Consider the following 22,874-nt stretch of genomic DNA (forward strand, 5'->3'; position numbering starts at 1 on the left):
GTGAGGATATCAAGGATTTTGTTAGGAAAGTATTTATTATTGTAATTGATTCATCAATTATTGAAGCAAACTTACCCCATATAAAGAAGGAGGCGGCGGAAGTGTTTCTACAGGCCAGACAAGATGTCGTGTTTGGCGTGGAGAACGGGGTTGCAGCTCGGATCACGAGGAAGGTGATCGAATATGCACGTCGGAGGACCTACAGGGGTACGGGCGTCTACGTGGATAGGCTGGCCAAAAGCAGAGATAGAGGGTACATGTCGCAAGTAGGGTTATCGCAGATAAAGCTAAGACACTGGTTGTAAGTGCGTCCTATAAAAAAGTAAACAAACCTTTGCTGATTTACTAAGAGAAGTGAAGGGAGACGTCAGAGATGGGGATCCGGAGATCCTCTCAGTTCGTAAGAGGCTGAGAGAGGACCTTCTGATTCGGGTCAAGGATGAAGACAAGGGTCCAAGGAGATGTTAAAAAAGCTTCAAGAGGGGGTGCAAAAGGAGTGCGGGTTGCCTTTAAGCGAAATATCTGTAAGCAAACGATCATTATAAGAAACGTAGATGCATGCCCTTACAACTAAAGAGGAGGTGGGTAAGGCGGCGAAGGTGACAGTGAAGGCTGTTGGCGAGGTTGTGTTAGACATTAAATTACGACCGGCCCATTCAGGAACTCAAATGGCTTCGTTGTCGATCGATAAAGGGGAAGCGGATAAGCTTATCCAGAAGGAGCGCCTCCTAGTTGGGGTTGTGTCATGTAGGATAACCCCAGACATGGAGCAGTAGCGGTGTTACCATTGTTATGACCTTGGCCAGTGGGCTTCCAAATGCCAGGGTCCCGACAGGTCGAGTAAATGCTTCAACTGTGGTAAGGAGAAGTATTTCAAGGCCGGCTGCAGGGAGCCATTGTCCTGCGAAAAGTTTAGCGCTGAAAGCTATCGGTATGGTAGCCCATTATGCAGACATTAAAAATTCTACAACTGAATACCAATCGAAGCCGGTAATCCTTGGATTACCGGCTTCCTTGGTGAGCTTCGGCTAGGGACAGACGAGCCGACCTGCTGCTCGTCTGCGTTTTTTTTACGTTTCTTCACCTCTTTCAAAGTCGAATTTTGAAAAATCTAGAAATCGTGTTTGTAGATGTTCACATGCAGTTACACGGACCATTTTATAGAAAATGGTCCGTGTTTCATTTTTCTATAAAATATAAAATAACACTTAAAACTCAAAATATTATTTTGCTATTAGTAGCCAATATTTTATCTTTTTAGTATATTTTTTTCAGACTTGTCTAAATTATATTTCAGAGACTTATTTAATGTTTAAAATATCTTTAATTAGATTTTATTTTTATCTTTTATTTATTTTTTTTTTTCATTTTGATCTTAATTGAATTATATTGTGTATGGTGATTTGATGTTTCTTTAATGTGATATTAATCACCCTATCATCATTTAATTGATTCAATCTTTAACTGCATCATTGAGTGAATCACTGATTGAATCATTTAATTGAGAAAATCTTCTAAACGTTTTATGAGACAGTTATTATACGTAGTAATCCTGTATAGTTATCCTTTATACATATCTTATCGCGACCTATATAGCCTTTCACTTATTATTTTCATTGTTTGATTACTTGTATTATTTCATAAATAATCTTTTCTTGCAAAATAATTATGTTTGTAATGATAAGCAAACAACTTTTTTAAATTATTATTTATACAAAGTTATAAAATGAATAAAAAAAGATTATATCAATTGAAAAATAATTTGGAATTAACAAAAATGCAATTATTTATGACATTTTGATAAAACGTCATTTATTTATTACAGTTTTTAATTATAATGCCATTCTAACTATTGTAAACATAATTATGAATATTGATTACATGCGCTTAAATACTGCGTTCTTTTTTTAGATGCTAACATTTTCGTACGGTGGCAACATTGCTCACTGTAAATTAGATGCGATATCTTCATATCCAATTGAATTTAATTGAATGAAAACGCTTCAAACGTTTGACCATCTTCGAACCTACGTAAGTAGTATTATTAGTAATGATTAATGTTGTTTCTCTATTTTCTCAACAATTTTATTATAAATTATTATTTTTATCGTGACATAGAAACACTAATAACGCACCTCATATTAGTTATTATTAAAATTGAAAAGATAAATTTTTTTTAATTTTGTAGAATTTATGTTACATATCTTACGCGCGGAAACTTATGTTATTATTTCAAGCTTATTAATTAATTAATAGGAAACTTATAATTTATTAACAAGCGGAAGCATTTAACAATTTGTTTTAACAGCAGAAGATGTCAACATTTAAAAACATCTAGTAGTATTTATTATAAATTTTATAACACTTTATTATTATATAATTATCTATTTTGTCACATGCTAACTAACCATTAAAATAGTGTATTAGTTATATTATTATTAGAAGCAAATTACTTATTTATGCGTATTCTATTTTACATCAGTTTGAATTATAATTATCCTTTAAGTATATTATTATTCATTATTATTTTGCAATTTATAGAAGTATAGAATTGATAAAATAGTCATCGGTTGTAATAAATCTGACTTTACCAGATCTTTACCATCTAGTTTTACCAGATTAATAATTGATTTTTTGTTTTATACATATTGTACGTTTATCTATGTAGATAACCACGGTTTTAATTAATTTTTTCCCTATCATCAGCTAATTTATTTCGCCAAAACTACGAATAATTCCGCAATTAATAATAAAAAGATTCAATACCACAATTCATATATTACACTTACACACATTTTATTACTTCAATCCAAATTGAAAGCGTTGTAAGTTTGTTTTAAGTAATATTCTAAATGTTATTTAGTTGTTCAGTATTATTTTTTTTAGCACTGAGAATAAATATGTACTTCTTCCAAAATCGTTAAAACATTTTAAATAATTTATTCTACAATATAAAGAAAGTATTACTTTCCAAAGTATTATCATTACCTTCGTCTAATTTTAGTTATGGATAACAATATATATTCTGCTAAGTATAAAATAAATAACTCTTTAAAAATGTCGGTTAAATTATCCGAAAAATAAAGAGATTTTATAAATTCGTACTTAAAAATTAATCAATTATTCTTTTTTATGAAAAACACTAAAAATTTAATTTCATTTTTTTTTTTTATTTTTTATTGTGGTTTCTCTAATAAACGTATGCTGGTGTAAAATTTATACAAATGAAAGGGTTTTATATATATACATATCGATATATATATATATATATATATATATATATTAAAATTTATATTTTTTTTTATTTATGTGATTATTTTTCTTCATAAAATAATGAACTATAACCAAAAAGTAGACACCGGAATGTACCGATTACTAGCAGGAAATCCCGATTCGTTAGTATCAATTTCTAGAGTTAAATTTCTAATTTAAGTTTTGTAATAACAATTTTAATCATTAAAAAAAAATATTTTTACACAAGAGCTAATAAATTTTTGACACATAATCCAATTCCGAGACGCCGCCCGCGAAGGTAACTCGCCCAGAGGGCCTATAAACCCCTATGGTATTATCATAGGAATAAACCCCTATGATTTCTAGTTTCTAGGAAACTAGAAGGTTCTAGTTTCAAGGTTCTAAGGTTCTAGGGGTTCACAAAATAATACTTTCAAATTTTGTAAAATCGTTATTCTCTCATGTTTATTTAGTTTTTTGAAACATGTATATATTTTTTTTTTCTTTGAGCCGATTTCGGATTGTTTCATAGAATTTTCCTTTTCTTTTGTTTTTATTTATTTTAAATTAATATTTTATGTCAGTAGCCATTACTATTCATGAATTATTAAATTATATTTCATATAGTTGTTATTTTAGTTTTGTTGTAAATAAGTCGAAAAAATTACCTTATTAAAGAAAATATTTTCAGTGCTTTTTTTTATTATTCACGAAAATTATGTAATGAATTTAGATTTTAAAAATTTATAAATTTCCTCTATTTAGTTGTTTCTGATATTAGACTGGTGCTGTTAAAGTTTTAAAGTGAGTTTTTTACAAATAAGTCAAAGTTTTATATTTCATCGTATAAAAACAAGCTTATGAAATTACTTTTCATCTTTTCTTTTTTGTTTCTGAAAGATAAAAATTTACTTAGATGTAAACTTTTTAAGTTAAATTTTCATACTTTCGAGAAGAGCTTATTTTTAAACGCGTTTTTCAAGATTAATTCGAAACTCCTACGTAGAAATTAGCTTATTTAAGGCTTGAAAGCTTATTAAACTTATACAAGGTCGAATAGCTTTCCACGTGAAAGCTTTTCTTTCATGTAGAAAAATTTAACGAGGTAAAATTTGTTAAGTATCCATAGATTTTCACTCGTTTTAGAATAGTATTATTACGAACAATTTAAAATGAGGAAATTTCATATTAGGAGAGCTGTTGAAGAATTGAATGAATGTCATGCAAAAAATTTCTTAATAATTGTTGAAAAAATTAATTAATTAATCTGTTGTACCAATAATATAAGGTAATAATAAAAATAAAATCACTTTAAATACAATCTACAGAAGTATTTACAATTTTCAATAAATAAAATTGTACCGAACCATAACGAAATGTTTTTGATTTGTCCAAGCAAACATCTTGCTTTAATTTTTCAGAATTAAAACGCAAAATATAATTTGCCCCATTAATCCAAATATGTCAGTGAAACTGAATTTAAATAAGTTTTTATTTTAACATGAATATGTTCCTATAGTTTTAAAAACCGGCTAAAAAAACCGACTTCAAAAAATAACTGTACTAAAAAGTTACAAATAATTATATTTTTATTTATTAACTATAGTAAAAGTATTTACATCAAATAAATATTTTTGAAGTCGGTGCCGGTCAACACAAATTAAACATAAATTTAGTATCTCAACCGACCGCTAGGCGGCTAAACAGGATTGCCACGTGTAAAGTGGGATCAGAAGAGCATATAATGATCATATCTCATCTTGAGTTTGCTAGGCAATAAATAGTTGATAATAATATTTGTACCTAAGCACCTACAAAGTACTCTTATATCATATTTTTGTACGTCACATTTTATTCTTGTACTATATTTTTGTATATCTCATTTTATTGTAGTAAAACTATTATTAACAATTTTTCATTGTTTGAAGTAGGGTTTTTATATCGATTATCGGTTTTTTTTTATCTTGTGCAATCGATTCTTACGGAATTCCACCTCCTCCCTGTGCTCCATGCGCCACTCCAACCCCTGTAAGGCAGCCGAACACTCACGACGCAGCCTATGCTGATCCAGGCCCCTTAGGTTTTAGCGACCCGAATCTCGAGTTCTTGGACCGCCACCGTAAGCGATCTCATAGGTTATAAGTCTATGATCACTCACACTGGCCTCGAGCCAGACAGTTAACTATTCGTCTTAGAATGAATAAGTAAGTATTGGTCTTAGAATGAAAGATGTTGATGGTTACGTAGCCATTTTACCAGTGTGTACAATATTCCAAGGGACAAAGCAGTTAGAAGATGTCGAGCGCAGCATACTACCTCTAAAAAGCTGGGATGTAACTGTTCACAAACTGTAGGGTAAAACTCTTGACAGGGTAGTGATAGAACTGGGCAAGACAAATTTTGTCATGGGGCAGATATATGTCACTCTTTGTTAAATTAAAACTTTAGAGGGCATCGCCTTGTCTGATTTACCAAATAAGTTATTAAATAGACCACAGGATGAGAAAGCTCTGACGGAAATGATGAGGTTGCGTAATCTAACCAATTTATAGGTTTCATTATTGCAAGTATACATTTAGACAAGGTTTTCGATCACCCGGTTAAAAACAGTGTTTTACAGTGTTAAACAGTGTAATAACTATAGTACATTATTTATTGCAAAATTATAATATTTAACTTACTTCATACAGAGTGGTGTTGGTTGGGAGATTGTTATATGACTATTTATTTAATATTGCGAAAATTAGAATTTTTATTGTAAAACTGGAATTTATTTGTGCATAATATAAATATTTATATTATAATTTTGCAATTAGGGATAATACACTTTCTTACCATTTCGTATAAGTAATAAATGCTGCTTAAATATTTATAGTTTAGAGGAAAGTAGTCAAGAAAAAAATAAAGGAAAGATTGTTTAAAGAAGAAAAGTAGGGATAGAAATGTCATGAATATTTACACAGTGCCTAAAAAACGTTTATATAGGCTGTAATTAATATCCTAGTAATTCAGAAAACATAGAGCAACACTGTACTGGTGCAAGCGGTCAGCTGCTAAGGGTGTCGAGCCGTTCAGTTTTTTTTTGTTATTTTTTCCTAAGATTATCATCGAATTTGGTTAAAATATATATGAGACCACTGCAAAAGTATACTCTTTCGATTAAAAAAAATTATCAAAAAATTATTAAAATCTGTTTACTAATGTCGAAGATATTGCGTAACATACATTAAAAAAAATATATATATAGACGAATTGAGAACCACCTCCTTTTTTGAAGTTTAGTATAGAATTTCAAAGAAAATTTTCTCATTTTTACGTTCTTGATGCTCAAAAAATTCATAAGGTAAATTTACTCTTTCTATTTAATTTGCCGTGTTTTTTACAGCGTGAAAAACTTAAAATTTTACATATCATTCAAAACGCTCCAATTTCAAGTAGCTTCATTCACCGAAGCAAAGCAATAAAAATGAGAAAACTAACCATAATTATATCAGCTTTAAAAAAATTAGTAACACTTTCCGAAAAATTAAAAGTTAAAAAATGAAACCGTAGTCAATTTCTTCAAAATTCAGAAGTTATTAAATATTTTCTACAGCTTATAAAATTTCTTTCTTGACTTTCATAAATATAAAATTTACCTAAATAAATCATACTTTAATTTTATAAGGATTGTTTATTTCTAAAACTTTATACGTACCCGTTTATACAGTTATTAAAAAATTTCGGGCTTGTTTTTCTAATTTTCACAGAACTTTTATAAAATACGCCAATATACATATTAGCTTAAAAAATGTATATGTATATATTCGTATTATTTTTCCACATAACTTATAATTGTTTAAAAAATGTAATTATCCTTGATAATGTATATACGTATAAATTTATTTTAACTTATATTTACTTTAATAGTAATAATAACTGTTACTAACAAATTCTGTGATGTTTTAATTAATTTTTAGTATGTTTTTATTATAACTGATAATGATTTTTTTTAAATGTATTTTTAAAATTAAATACATAAAATATACAAAGTCAAAAAAAAAAAATTAAAAACGGTACTTAACCAAGTCAATAATAACTGAAGAACAACATAATCTACATCCAAGAAAAGATCCAGTCAAAAGGAAGAGATTAGAACGGATGTAACGAAACTAGTCGATAGGAGTGAATTTTAAAATATTCGTTTGAGTAAGTTCTAGATTGAAATTTTATTTTAGTATATATATATATAAAACGATGTCATAATCTTTATACAGTTTTTCTTTTATTGTGAGCAAACGTGGTTTTTGGCTTCGTAAAAATAACGTCTTCTTTCCTCTATTTTGCTTTCTTCAAATTTATCATACGTATTTTTAGACAGCCATTAAAATATTTAAGATGGAGGTTATGTCTAGCTCTTGTTGGATACAGTCGGGTTTCCCAGCTCTCCGTAACTGCGGTTATTATTGAGTTTTTTATAGTTTTGTAATGTTTATTGTTTTTCGTTGTTTTGTGTTATTTTTACATTCTTGTGTTTTTTTTGTAGTTTGTTTTATTCGCGTCATACTATTTTTGGCTATCTTGGTTTTGCGTTAATTTTAATTACGTTAAGTTTTATTTCGTTTCGTTAGATAACGTTTATTTTGTGTTTAATTTCTGTTTCACTGATTTACTTAATTGAAATAACGTGTTTAATATTTATATTTTGTATTTGGGCCACGCTAACCAAGGACGGTTTGCTTAATTACACAGATGGTAATATTAATTTACTTAGTTTGTTTACATTCGAATTGAAGGAGTTGCTAAGTCGAATTTTAATAAAAACTTTAACTTAGTTGTGGACTATGACCGAAATAGATCGGTCCGGGGCCGTGTCCCCTCTTGTTAGGGAGGTATTCACTCCTGTTGCGAGCAGACCGTCCGGAAGGAGGAAGGCTTCACGGAGTTTAGTGGGTGATGTACCCTCTTATGGTAGCGGGAGTGATAGTTTAGCGTAGTTATACGGAGATGACGGAACTTCGGCGCGAGGAGCGATTGTTGGAAAGGCGCCGAGTGATGATGAAGAAAGACATATCGGCTAGTTGGTAGTAACGGGCTGCTGATTTATCGGATTTAGCTACAGTGAATATTGCAGGAAGTAGAGGCCTTGAAGATGACTTCCTTCCAGTAAGTCCGATGATGACATGGAGGTGGGGTAGATGAACACCCGAAGACATCGGAGAATAGCACATCTGAGAAATAACACGGCGATTCTTTAACCTAACGTAAAAGAGTTGATTTCTCTCGTTGACCGTAACGTGATCACAAAATTGGAGATTAAATAGTGTTCTCGTAACATGGATGGCATCAGTCGAGTGGTAGATATGTTCCGGGATATTTTTGATGACATTGTTGTGGAGTCCTAGAAGAGGCACTCTATGTAGCCGAAAGTGGTAGACGAGAATACCCAAACGTACTTTATCATTACGGATGTAGGTTCGCAGACCCCAGATGTGGGAATGAACAGGTCTGCGTCCTGATCTGGTGTGGCAATTCATCGTATGATTGACGACGGTGTTGCTGATTGATAAATTAAGAGGCTGGTCCTTCGGTGGTGGCCTGAGGATGTTTTCCACTCCTCAGTTCTCGTGGAGAACACCGCTGACATCGAAAAAGACTTTTGCTTGGATGATTGACTTGGCGGCAGGTGCTGACCACCCGAATCACATCCCGGTTTTCCGAAAAGCGTCGTGGACCAGGGACCTGGCTCGTTCGGGTAAATTCACGGCGGGCCAAGTCCTTGTAGTTCAATCATCTGCTCGGGACTTGTCCGGGGGACGGTATGGTTCACAGATTGGGATCGGTCACACTGATTGCAACCTCATAATTTATTCGGCATCCGGGGACCGGGAAATAGCCTCCGTTGTCTGTCAGTCGGTTCCCTCAGTCATGGAGGATGGTCAAGTAGGGCGGTTCTTCCCAGGTCCTTCGGGACTAGTCGGCCAACTTTTGCGTCACTCACGTTTCGCCCGTTTCGCTCGTCCTATTCGGCATTTTATATTGTTCCAGCTTTGTCCATCTTTAGTAAGTTTACTTCCCAAATAACATGATTCTTCTACTTTCATAATCTTTTCACTTCCTATTTTTATATTCAGTGGTCTATCTACATTTTTATAATACATTTCATTACTTTCGTTTTGCTCTTGTTTACTTTCATGCGGTAGTTTTTGTGTAGGACTTCATCCATTCATTATTTCTTCGAAATATTTTTTACTCTCAGCTAGAATTACTCTATCATCGGCAAATCGTAGCATCTTTATCTTTCCACCTTGCACTGTTACTCCCGATCTAAAGTCTTCTTTAACATCATTAACTTCTAGTTCTATGTAAAGATTAAAATGTAACGGGAATAGGGAACATTCTTGTCGGGTTCCTTTTTCATTACGGCTTCTTTCTTATGTTCTTCGATTATTACTGTTGCAGCTTGGTTCCTATAAATGTTAGCAATTTTTCTTTTACCTCTATGTTTGAACCCTACATTTTTTAAATATCTGAACATTTTATTCTAGTCTATGTCATCAAATACCTTTTCTAAGTCTATAAATACTATGTACGTTGGTTTGTTTCTCTTTAATCTTCCTTGTATTATTAATCTGAATGCTAAAATTGCTTACCTTGTCTCTATACTTCTCCTAAAACCAAATCGGTCTTCTCCTAACACTTCTTCCTTTCAATTCTACCTCTCAATTCTTCTGTACAGAATTCTAGTTAAGATTTTTGATGCGTGAGTAATTAAGCTACTCTGTATTCTTCACATTTATCTGCCCTCTTCACATTTATCTGCCCCTGCATTCTTTGGTATCATGACAATAACACTTTTTTTGAAGTCTGACAGAACTTCCCCTTTTTCGTAAATATTACACATCAGTTGGTATAATCTATCTATCGCTTCCTCACCTGCACTGCGCAGTAATTCTGCAGGTATTCCGTCTATCCCACGAGTCTTTCTGCCATTAAAATATTTTAACTATCTATTAATAAATTCAGATCTCAGTATTATATCTTCCTTTTCATCTTGTTTGTCTTCCTCTTCTTCTTCCTCCGTAACACCAGTCTCTAATTCAACTCTTCCGTATATATTCCACCTTCAATATATTCCACCCACCTATCAACTACTTACCGTAACTAAGGATGTTTGTTATAAATATTTAAATAAAAGAAATTTTAAAGATAGAAAATGGTCAAAAAATGAAGAATGGGGTTTAAAATTTCATATGAGAATTAAACAAGAAATTTGTAAAATTTGAATAAAAAGGGAAATAATTTTTTAATTAATCAGCACCTTCTATTTCCTTACTATGATTTTATCTGTTTCATTAGCACATATCCCATAACATTCGATAGTGTGCTATTTTCTCTATCGATGCTCGACTGCATCGAAAAATGGAAGTGATTGCAGCTTTCAGCAGCATTGAGCAAGAATTACTATTACGTGGGTAATAGGTTTGCAGAAAGAATGCTACCTACTTAATTATTTGTAACTATGTAAGAAATCACGTACACTACACGTGCTGTAACCTTCTCTATTTCATTTGTAAGTAAATAAAACTTTTGTCTGTACCAACTGCATTTTACTGAATCGTTACTCTCGCCACCTACAAATCTCAAATTCAGCACTCATATTTTGTCTGAGTAATTTAATTTGTTCTGCGATTAATGGAAGGATAACATATTCATCGATACCCTTGCATTCCGTTCCGTTCTTCACTAGATTTCTCTTTAGATTTTGAACGAATATTGAATCCGCAGTACAGTAGAATTGGGTCTTTTTAATCATTCTTAACATGGTTGCTGTGGGAGGATAAAAATAAAACGTTTTTGTACAATACTTTTATTGCAGTTTTAAATTTAATAATACTACTATATTATCTTACAAATATTTTGAAAATGATGAAAAATAATTTTAGGTCATCTAAAATTCACCTTCTAACTGTATATCAACCACTAAAATAGATTATTCACGGCTATTTGTTAAATTTTTTCATAACTTAGAATCGTAATAAATTATAAATACAGTTTATTTTTTTAACTTTTTGTCCATATGTCGGTAAATATTTGAGCCATACCTATTACCTGCATGCAATGTTATCATTAGATGTACAAAAACAAATTGCACAATTTACACCAAATAGCTTTCTTATTTAATGAACATTGAAAAATACACTACATTGACTTGTAAAACAGATTCTGCAGGCCATATTTTCAGTTAAATGTGACATTTACGTGTAATAAAATGCAAATTTTTGTCTAGTATTACTTCGGTTTCTTTTTTTTTATACGTCTATATGTTACAAAATGTTTTACTCTTCTTCTAAGCCTGTCGCCAAAAAGTGAGTTTCAATCTGACCAATTCCATATATTTATCTATTTTTATTACTTATATATATATATATATATATATATATATATATATATACTTTTTTTATTACTTTTATTGATTAAAATAAGGATAGAACCAATCAGTGACATACTCAAACATAATTTTTATGAATGTAACCTGATTATGATACAGTTTTAAATAATTATAGATATGTAACTGAAAGATTTTATTTAAATAATTCTTGTATTCCTTTAAAATAAATAGGCCGTTCATTTATTTTAAATTGAATAATATTCTCCGTAACTTAAATTAGGTTTCAGCATGTTGTGAGGTCAGAGTAATCTCGAAAATAAGAAAGGCAATTACGTAGTATAACTAAAATAAACTTTACTTTATTCCCTAATAGATTTCATTAAATTGAAAGCTTCTTTAATCTACTGAGAACTGCAGTCATCTGCAGTAAAACCGTCTATTGGACTGGTGTGATCTATAATAACGGTACGATCAGGAGTTCTATCTTCAAAATCATGCGCTGAAGTTTCATACTTCCTCGTTTGGCCAGTCCAGTCCAGCAGCTGAATGATAATTTTATCCAACTAAATTAATATGCAATCACCATATAACAACTGAGAAAAACTGCACTGATAATTTTACAACCCGTGAAATGTTTTATTATTATTCGTGAAACCTAATTTATTATTTATTTCCTTTCACACTTTTTTTAGAATAATCAAAGCCACTAATACTCAAATCTGAAGTCATTTCTGTAAAATATACAGCTGAATATACAGTTTGATATGAACGGAGGGAAAATATATTTTACTTTGCTTTAATACACACTCAGCAAGTTCTCCCGTAACTTTTCAGTACATTACTCTAATATTAATTACCCAATTCATTATCAGTATATTATTTTATAACTTTTCATCTGCCAACAAAAGAATTGTTAATATTTTGCGGGGAACCATATGGAAACGAAAAGTTAATAAGTTGTAGTTCTTCAGGAAATGCAGAGGTAACGCATTGCATCAATACAAGATGAGACATAATTTATTTCAGTTATTAAATGAAAACTTCTGTACATAGAAATGATTAATTTATCACATAAATTCAAAGCTTGTGCTATAGGAATATAAAATGAAAATTTTTTAACGAATAAAACGTGCCATTCTAGACCGGGATTCAAATCCGGGACCTGTAGAAAAAAGGCCGCAAAGCTATCACTTCGCCACGACGAACGGCAGATTTAATTAACCACGAATAATTTAATTATTCATTTCATTTGTATTTTTTAACAAACGCAGATCTTATTTTATTAATTTTCATGTATTTATTATTTTGCAATTTTAGTATTTTTTCAGGTTTCTCTGTCTTTGATTAATAACAATCAATCCTAGATTAATAACTTAAATGTAACCTTAAGTTTCAAGGAAGGTATAAACTTCGCAACATCTCAATAAAGTCGACTATCTTCATATGTTTCCATCTTTCTCTCTATCGGTGATTTATCTTACATTATTCCTTGATGAGACTCAAACATTGTAAATAATTAACGGTTGGTTGGTAAGTATTGAATTATCAGCATACACTTGCAATGGATTTAATCTGCGTAAATATTTATCTTACTCAATCCAATGTTTTCTCACTAAGGCCTAGATGCCCCACCCGAGGAGTGGTGTACTCTTACAACTAGTCGTTATATAGTCGTTATATCTAGTCTTCTTATCATTTTATTATACTATTATGAATTGTTAAGTTCTTTCGGAATTCTGCTTCAAGTAGTGTGAATTGTTCTTCAAAATGTATGTGTAATTTTACCTGTTCCAAACACAGGATTTTCTCTTAAGGTATCTGATTCGGTGAAGAATGTAACAGGAATCCCATATAACTCTTATTTTACTTAGTAATTCTGGCAAGTGATATATGTTATTCATGAGTTGACACATCCAAAAGCCAACTTCGCTTATGAAGAAACAGATTAATTTTTATTGTGTCCTTTAAAAATTAAAAACATACCTCTTTTGAAAATAAAACACACCTCTGATATAAGTATGGAAGCTGTTAATATACATGGTTTTCTAGCGGGTACCAGGGTCATACATGTAGTTCTCAATGCAAGTATGACAAAATGACTATGATATTTGACAAGTATGATCCTTTAGGTGGGGTTCTGTGAAGTTTCAAACCCATAAATTGAGTTGCTTGTTTGTGGCGATAGAGTAATGAAAACTGCTTTTGACATTTATGAAAAATGGATAAAATTGAAGTTTGAACTGTTATAAAGTATTTTATTCTTAAAGAGTACTTTGTCCATTACGGACAAAGAAATAGAATACAAAGAAGTTTGATTCTACTTTAAAGGATTCCTCCACTTTGTTTTCCGTGGTAAAAAGTGGGCTGGTGAATTTAAACGTGATCGTACATCAGTTCAAGATAATGAAAGTTCTGGACGTTCAAAAACCGCTATGACCAACGAAATTGTTACAAAAATCCACAATACCGTAGTAAATGATAGTAGAATGAAGGTGTGTTAGCTTGCTGTTTTCTCAACCTGGTATCACAAATCCCAAATCTAGTAACACAAATATTTTGATAGACGGGTCTAGTAAGTTTTACATGGTACTTTAAATATGAAAAAGCATTCCGCTCGATGGATGCCACGTTTCTTAATAGTCGGCCAAAAACGCATTCAACTGCAAACTTCTCAAGGGTATTCAGACTTATTAAAACGCATTTCCCGTAGATTTCTTCGATTTTTATAACAGTAGATGAAATATGAATTTTCCAATACTCGGCTGAGACCAAAAAGCACTCCAAAAAGATGGTGGCAGCAGGTATGCCGAAGAAAAAAAAATTTCCATTTACGAGAAAAGCCATGGCTACGATTTCTTAGGATTCTCATGGTTAGTAGTAATCTCATACTGATTAGTTAGTATTCATTGACTACCTGGAAAAAGTTAGAACCACCGGGGAGTATTATACTTCACTACTGGACCGATTGAAAGGAGCTATTCAGGCTAAACGTCTACATCCGGTCCAAACGAAAGTACTCTTTCACCATGATAACGCGCCTGCACACATGTCTCGGGTTTTTGGTTCAAAACTCCGTGATTTACGCTTTGAAGTTCTTTCACACGTGCCATATTTACCAGATTTTGTTCCCAGCGATTACCTCCTCTTTCTAAAACTGAAAAATGGCAGGTCGAAGATTCACTTAAAATAATGAGGTAAAAGCTGAGGTACCGCTTATTTTACTGTGTTTTACAATTTACTGAAGACGGTGAATACTAATTACATAAATTAAATGTAACCTTTTTTTTAAATAATAAAATGCGCGAGAAAATATGTATATATCTAACTGAAATAGTTATATTTATTTATTCAAAACACTACATGTGAAATCAGGCTGTAAATAAGACTCACTCTCAGTTTAATCTTTACTGCTTACGAAATTACATAGTAATATGGAAAAATGTAATTTCATTAAAAAAAAAACATTGTCATTCAAGAAGTTTCAATAAGAACGTTCGTTATAAAATAATTTAATCGCCGTATCGATTATTCTGTTTAAGCGGACATCTTTCTATCCACACTTAATTAATAAATATAAATCCACACATTCAGATTTGTGTGTAATAATATATCGTAGAAAAACATATTTCTATATTCATAAAAAATATGTTAATAACTTTAATTTAATAAAGAAGATAAATTAATTGATTCTTTTCATTAATATTAAAAAAAAAAATTATCTAATGAAGATTACAATTAGTGATACAGTTTACTTTGTCATTAATCACGTTTATGTAATTACATTTGACAGATGTTTAGTTAGCTTATAAAGTTACATTAATCTAAGTAAAAGTTGACTAAATTACATTACGGTAAGTTCATTTATCTCATTTAAAAAATACTTAAAATATATAAATACTTATTTTTTTATAACTGTTTAAATTTCATTGTATTAAAATGTATGAAATTTCCTGTTAGACGTTTCGTTTACTTACATATTGATTTTATTAACCGACTAGGAACAGAGATTCATTTTGTGAGTTTCGCGCGCGTATATAAATGTGAGCGCTTAGAAACTTGGGTAGAACAAAGTAAACTAACTGAGTTACGTTTATGTAAAATGATGATTGTTAAAATACTATGTAAATAACATTGAATTCCGTAAACGGCAATGGTTTTTCTGGATTCAATGTATAGTTAATTACATAGAACTTTTCTACTTTCATAATCCATAATTAATCTGCTCTATAACATAATGCCCAATTTTGTGAATAAGAAAATTGGTTTGAATTTCTGTAGTATTGTCTATTATTTTAAAATAATTACGATAGATGTATATGAGTACATAAAAAAAATACATATACCGACCCAATATAAACATTTCAAATTTTCTGAGTTAAGTCAAATTTTTGCATTTTACATAAGCGTTTTTATACAAAGTTTATATTTATTTTTACTTTCCCAGCGAATGTAGCTAGAATAACCATAATAAAGAGGAACGTATGGCGATTATGTCAAAAATGGGTTATCGGTTTTACAAATCTTTACCTATCAGGGTCTAACTATTTTCATCTACGCCATAAAACATGTATGTACGTAAGTGTGTTGAACTGCTTTTGGCCTCATATCTCAGGTTTGACGATTTTCTTTAAATTTGTACAAAATATTTCTATATATGCGCAGTGATCATATTATCCTTTTTTTTAAATCGTTTATTGGGCGGGAAATATCTTGTAGAAATCAATTTTAATTTTTTTCAGAGGCATTTTAGGGAAAAATTTATTAGAGCAAATTTGTTACCTACAGTGTATATATAAATAATCCAAAATGAATCTTTTTCAAAAAATCAACCCCCAATTTTTAAAAATGAAATGTGTTTTCTGTTCTTTTGCTTTATCTCCCTTCGGTTTAATTATTCATAACAATTGTTTTAAGATTTATACTTTGTATATAGATATACTTCATATATATTATTTTAAATTATAGTCCTCAGACCTAAAATGTGGTAAAGTTTTTTGAAAATTTTCTTTTTTCTATTTTGGTTTTTATTAAAGGAGGTGTTAGATTTAAAGAAAACTTTACTGAAGCAAATTTGTTATTCTTAACTTATATATGAATATTGTTTTATGAAAATCTTCTTAAAATCGATTCCCCAGCTCTAAACAATACATATTTGTTTTTTTGGCTCTAACTCTTTCTTTTTTTTATATTAATATCCGGGAAAGTCATGCGCGATACTTTTCCAGTCTTTTTTTAAGTTGAATATTATGGAAATTGTACAAAAATAATTAATGAACGTGTGCGTTTTTCTAAAAAAATTTAAATGACAAATTTCATTAATTTTACTAATTAATTCATTATACAAAATAATACTTACAAGAATAGAACTTAACTTTTTATACAATTTATGAGCTTTATAGCGGTTTGTTATAAAATTTAATAATTAAAATTGTGATAATTTAATATTTAGTATTTATTAAGTATCCTAAAAAGATTATTTTGATAAAATAGCAACCACTTACAAATATTTAAGAAATTAATTTTTAATTAAGAAGAAATTCATTGTTCCTCGTGGAACTCCGGTACACGAAGAACGACTTAATTTCTTGTTGGGCAGAAGTCATGTTCATCTGCCCAAAATACTGTATAGCAGAAGGCCATACAACTGCCTGTCCCAATTAATTCTTTCAGTTCAACATTTTTCCTAAAATCATTACTTCATCTTTTGCTTTTTATTCTTCTTTCAATCAGATCCATTTCCAGACTCTTATAAAACCTCAAATTAAGATTCATTTACGTATGTTATCACAGCCGTTTTCTGATCATCTCCACTGTTTTTCTTTGATAATTTTTATGAGCAACTTCTAATTCATTGAGAATTGATATCGTTCCAAATTTTAAATGCATAAGTAAAGGTTACCCATGATACATCAATCAATTATATTAAGAATTGATAATTTTTTAATTAGAGTCCCCAACTTATGACAAAGATCCTTTTTACTATCGCTATATCTGAAGAAGTTAGTCTGCAGTTACCGTTGTTTTTTTTTAAACATAAATGAATATACGACATATACATTTGAATATCTACATTTATTTAATGAGTATAATTATACGTAAAGAAATAAACTTAGCACATGTAAGTGAAACTGCAGAATTAATAAGGAATTATTTTATCTAGCACTTTCCTTTTGACAAACAATGCAAGATGAAATGGAATTCTAACAAAGTTTTCTAGTATTCCAAACTACTTTTTAGCAGATTTCCAAAGGATTTGTAGAAATCGCTACTGCGCCCCGCCAGATTTTTTAAGGGGCTGCCGGGGGAAGGGGAAACCAACTTTTCTTTATGTTTTGGAGTCTAACACGATTCTGCAATGTTTATATACATATATGTATGTAGAGTATGTCTGTACGTATATATGTATGTGTGAGCGTATGTATGTGTAACACCTAATAATCCCATTTCCAAACGCCACCAGCCAGAGCAATCTGCCCGCATGGCCTAGCTGCGGAAGCGTGCCGTAGGCACGCCCTGCAGTTAGTATAATATAATGTTTATTGGGCAATACACAGTACCTAGCAGTTTTATAAAAGAGCACATGATACTAATATAACATTAAATACAAAAATACACTGAAAGCAATATTATTTTCAAAAATCATTACAACAGTGCAAAATCCTTTCTTTCATAACTAAATCCGGGAATCCGCTCTTCTGACGACTTACTACGATAGAGATTTCTTATTGATTTTAATACGTAACCACTTTTGAAAAAAAAATTGTTGAAAAAATAATAAAAGGGAAAAATAGCTAATCATTTTTTAAATAAATTAAACTGAGTGGTTGTCAATTAATTTTGTTAAACATCTACTTGAAAAACTGTGGAAAAATTCTCCATACATATTAGAGTGGCTTATTTAACATTTCAAATGTTCTCTGTAGTAATTAGCTACTCTACTGTTAATCCGGGTGAGCTATATTTAGTTAACCAAATATTTTATATAGCACTTCACATACAATAAAGGCAAGCTTCCTTGATTGGATTGTTTGACCGACCGCTTTGCTTGCTAATCTACATTAGTTACAACTCATCGCATGCTCCAGTTTCACTATGAAACTTTTGTAATTATCTACATCTATAAAAATAATGCATACCATCGTAATCTAATTAATTAAATGATCATAGCATTGTTTTAACACAAAAATCGAGTATTTTTAATTCATTTAAAATTCTTTAATTCTTTTAAATATTAATTGGTGAAATATTTTCAAAATTGGACATCTAACATTAGATAAGTACTGTTATTTAAATTAAAATATAGTTCCCAATTTTGATTGAAACAAGTGATGAATTTTAACTAATTTATTCGACAAGTTGGGCTGGTGTTGTACAATTCTATTCCAGTTTGTTATCTCAATTATCTTGAAGAGCTTTATGGAATGATTTGTTAATTTAATAAAAAAATTTGGAAAAATTTTAAACAAATTATATCTTCAGCTGTTACTTTCCCCTAAAGTAACATGGTGTGATACGAAAATGATACAATTATGAATTATTTGAATGTTATTTTTTTTTTTTTTAATATTCCTCTATTATTTTGCTAAATAATTTTTTTGTCCTTTTCACCTCGTCGGTTAAAAAAAAAAACATAAATAGTTTCAGACGTGATATTTTTTTTACAGTATTAAATAAAAATAATTTTTTTTTTTAATTGCGCTTTTAATTGAAATGTATGAAGTAATGTAAGCACTAAAACAATGAAAATAATCTTATTTAAACTTAGTAGAAACCAAATACTGGAATATTTTCTTTATAAACTTTATCTTTCTTAATGAAAATTACATGTGAAATGTCGTTGTTTACAAAAATCATCTGGGTTCATGAAATCAAGGAAATAAAAAAAATTATCTAAATTATTTATTTATTATTTATTTAAGAATTATTTTAGAGAATAAATTATAACATTGAAATAATTTTTTATTAGAAACAATTGCTTTAAATTCAAACAGCAACGTAACGATACATTAGAACGTGATCAGTCACAAGTAAGACTATTAGAAACAAGAGAATAGCCTGAAGGTAGATTGGTACATGAGCGTTTGTATCATTCAAATAATAATTAATCAGAACAACAAGAAATTAGACTGGTACATGACAGTTTATATCACTTACAAGTAAGACTAGCAAAATGAATCATCAAAATAACGCGAAATTAGATTGGAACACGATAGTTTACGTTTACATTATCATAAGATTAAGACATTACATTATCATTATATATATATTAATACATTTACATTATCATTATAATAAGACTGAATGTTCTGCAAAATTCCGTTTTTTAATAGACTGTCTGAAAAAGAAGTTTTCGACAAAAGAAAGAACTTATCAACCTTAGATTGAGGTTAAGGTATGGAACTTAAGTAATTTATCTAGCACAACGCCACTAAACATACCGACACCAAGAATTACTATGGAACTTTTCTGTTGACAACGAGCCTACTTGAACGCACAGCATCGACGAATCAAGCGAATCAACTTATAAGCATACAAAGCATGTTAATAAAAAATCACTCTCTCTCTCTCTCTCTCTCTCTCTCTCTCTCTTTCCCTATGCCTCTCTGTTTTCAATATCGAGTGTATATGTTTGAAATTATATATTTTTGAAACAACTAATTTTCTACTGAAAACCATTTATTCGTAAAAAAGTTCTCCATTATATTTCACTGTCATCTATAATAAAGTTTTATTCCAATTTTGAGCTCACTAATTTATCGAGAATTAGGTTATAAACCAATGGCAAAGTTTTGACCATCTAGCCGCCGACAGAACAACAGACAGGAAGATTGAGTTAATTAAAAGCATAACAAAAATTAAAGTTACTTTAGCATTGTGGTAATTCTGCTCATTGTTCTATTTTTGAAGTTTTTTAAAATTATAATTTATTATAAAATTTGTGAATGGTATATCATATGCTAGAAAGAAATCATAGGTAAATTTTCATTACATTTAAACTACTTTGAAATGTATATTTTCATTTATTTTTCCAATTTCTTCTTTCTAATAATTGCATCAATTTGTCTACTGCATATCCTAACATACCAAACTTCATTGCACATTGTATAACATACAATGTGCAACCTTTCCTCAAACATTTATCACTTATAAAACCTAGAAATTAACACATACTAAAAAATAAAATTTTATATCATTAGAAATTGCAGTTTGTAATTAAAAATAATACGAGCATACAGATATTAATAATAGTTTTATAAAGCTAATGTAAAAAAAAAATAACGGTCTAAATTTGTTTTTTCATTTTAAGTTAGGTAATTAGTTCCATGACTGGAACAAAATAAAATCATTATGAGACTGCAGATTTTTTCCTCGTTATAAAAAAGTTCTTTTAAACTAATCAGATATTTGGCGTAACGTAATTACCAGGTTTATGATGCTTAACGAATTAATGATATTGAAAATAAAAGAAAAGGAAAAAGTAATTCCAGTTGGTAGGACTAAAAAAGAATGAGTAAGTTTTAAGTAAGGTTACGTAGGTAAATTATTATTTATAGTTAAATGAAAGTAATTACAATTCAAAAGTGATAAAAATGGATGATTCATATTAAATGATTACGATAATTTGTAATATTAGAACTAATACTATTATAGTTCAATATTATCATCATAGTTAACTAATATTATCAAATTTGGTATCATAGTTATTATCATTAGTTCACTAATATTATCATAGTTATCCTGCATTTCAATTAATGGCATTGTATCAATAGTTGTTTAGCCTGAGTTTAGAAAAACAAAATCATAATTTAAATATCAATCCCTTCATACAACAGATTGATTAAAATATCTACAATCGTATAAGTTTTACTCTTCAATAATGTAAACGAAAATTTAAAAATATTTGACGTAATAAATTGAAATAATAGATTATTCATCTGTCGTGCTTTTATTGATAGAACTTACAAAGTTGTTAAAAATAATAAATTCTATCCACAACTACACTTTTCCAAGAACATTCTTCTAATGATTTTTTTTTTATCAAAGGTTCGAGTTCTGCGATATATGATGTACAACGTTTAATATAGACCCAATTTTTTTTTTCATTTTAATATTTTCAGGTAACGTTAATATTATATTAAGTAGCAACAATAATAAACATATTCTGTTTACAGATATATATTCTTTAAATAAAATTCTTTCAAACTCTTTAGCACGTACACATCTTTTTTATCATCCAGTCATTCATCCTCAGTTCTGTAATATTAAACAGTTTCCAAATTAAAAAAAAACAATTATTTTAAACAATTTTTTTTTCTTATGGATTCAGAACACTGCTTCTATCTTAAACCGTTTCTCAAACCCATAAAACAAATAATATAATTGCCATTTTGCTCTTAAACTTCATACACACTATCAATTATGAGACAGTAAATAATCATTGAATCTCATAAAAACCAGTTTTCCTGTATTGTAATTGTAGGAGTATAAAAAAATATATTAACGAACACCAAAACATATTACGTTTCTTTTTATGTAATTCAGTACTAAATAAATATTTAAGGTATCATATAGTTATTTTATAGGCTGAAGTGTGTTGCTGTAAGTTTTATTACGAAAATTTGGTGAAAATATTAAAGTTACAGAAAATGATTGGCATAATAAAAACTAATTTAAAACAGAAAATATTTTAATTATAATTTTTTCTTAAGTGTGTGGAAGCTTATCAGAGCTGCTTTATCATTCTGTCATATTAATATTATTAAAATTTTGAAATAATTCCATTGTTATAAAGATTTGAATAATTAAATTGTATAAATAATTACTTATTAACTATTATAAATTACCAAATAAATGAGCGATATTCATGAGTCGATCTTTTAATTTATAAAATAAACGTATGCTTATTTTTATATCATATTAGATTCAATTATTACTATGCTGAGTTTGCAAATCTTACGTATCTGTAAGTCTTTCCTGTATTCTACAGCCTCTGGAAAAATATTAATAAACCTCGACAAAAACCGTTTCTCAAACCCATAAAACAAATAATATAATTGCCATTTTGCTCTTAAACTTCATACACACTATCAATTATGAGACAGTAAATAATCATTGAATCTCATAAAAACCAGTTTTCCTGTATTGTAATTGTAGGAGTATAAAAAAATATATTAACGAACACCAAAACACATTACGTTTCTTTTTATGTAATTCAGTACTAAATAAATATTTAAGGTATCATATAGTTATTTTATAGGCTGAAGTGTGT

General features: G+C 29.7%; 1 protein-coding gene across 1 annotated transcript in view; it reads left to right on the top strand.

Annotated features, from left to right (window-relative positions):
• Positions 1 to 1,900: 1,900 nt before the first annotated feature.
• LOC142321830 (uncharacterized) overlaps positions 1,901 to 22,874 on the top strand; it is a 118,284-nt gene continuing 97,310 nt past the window's right edge. The window contains exon 1 of the mRNA XM_075360277.1: positions 1,901 to 2,031. The gene's annotated coding sequence lies outside the window, so the exon portion shown is untranslated. The remainder of the gene's footprint in view (positions 2,032 to 22,874) is intronic.

The sequence above is a fragment of the Lycorma delicatula genome, chromosome 3 (assembly GCF_047948215.1).
Source record: "Lycorma delicatula isolate Av1 chromosome 3, ASM4794821v1, whole genome shotgun sequence".
NCBI classification, from domain to species: Eukaryota; Metazoa; Arthropoda; class Insecta; order Hemiptera; family Fulgoridae; genus Lycorma; species Lycorma delicatula.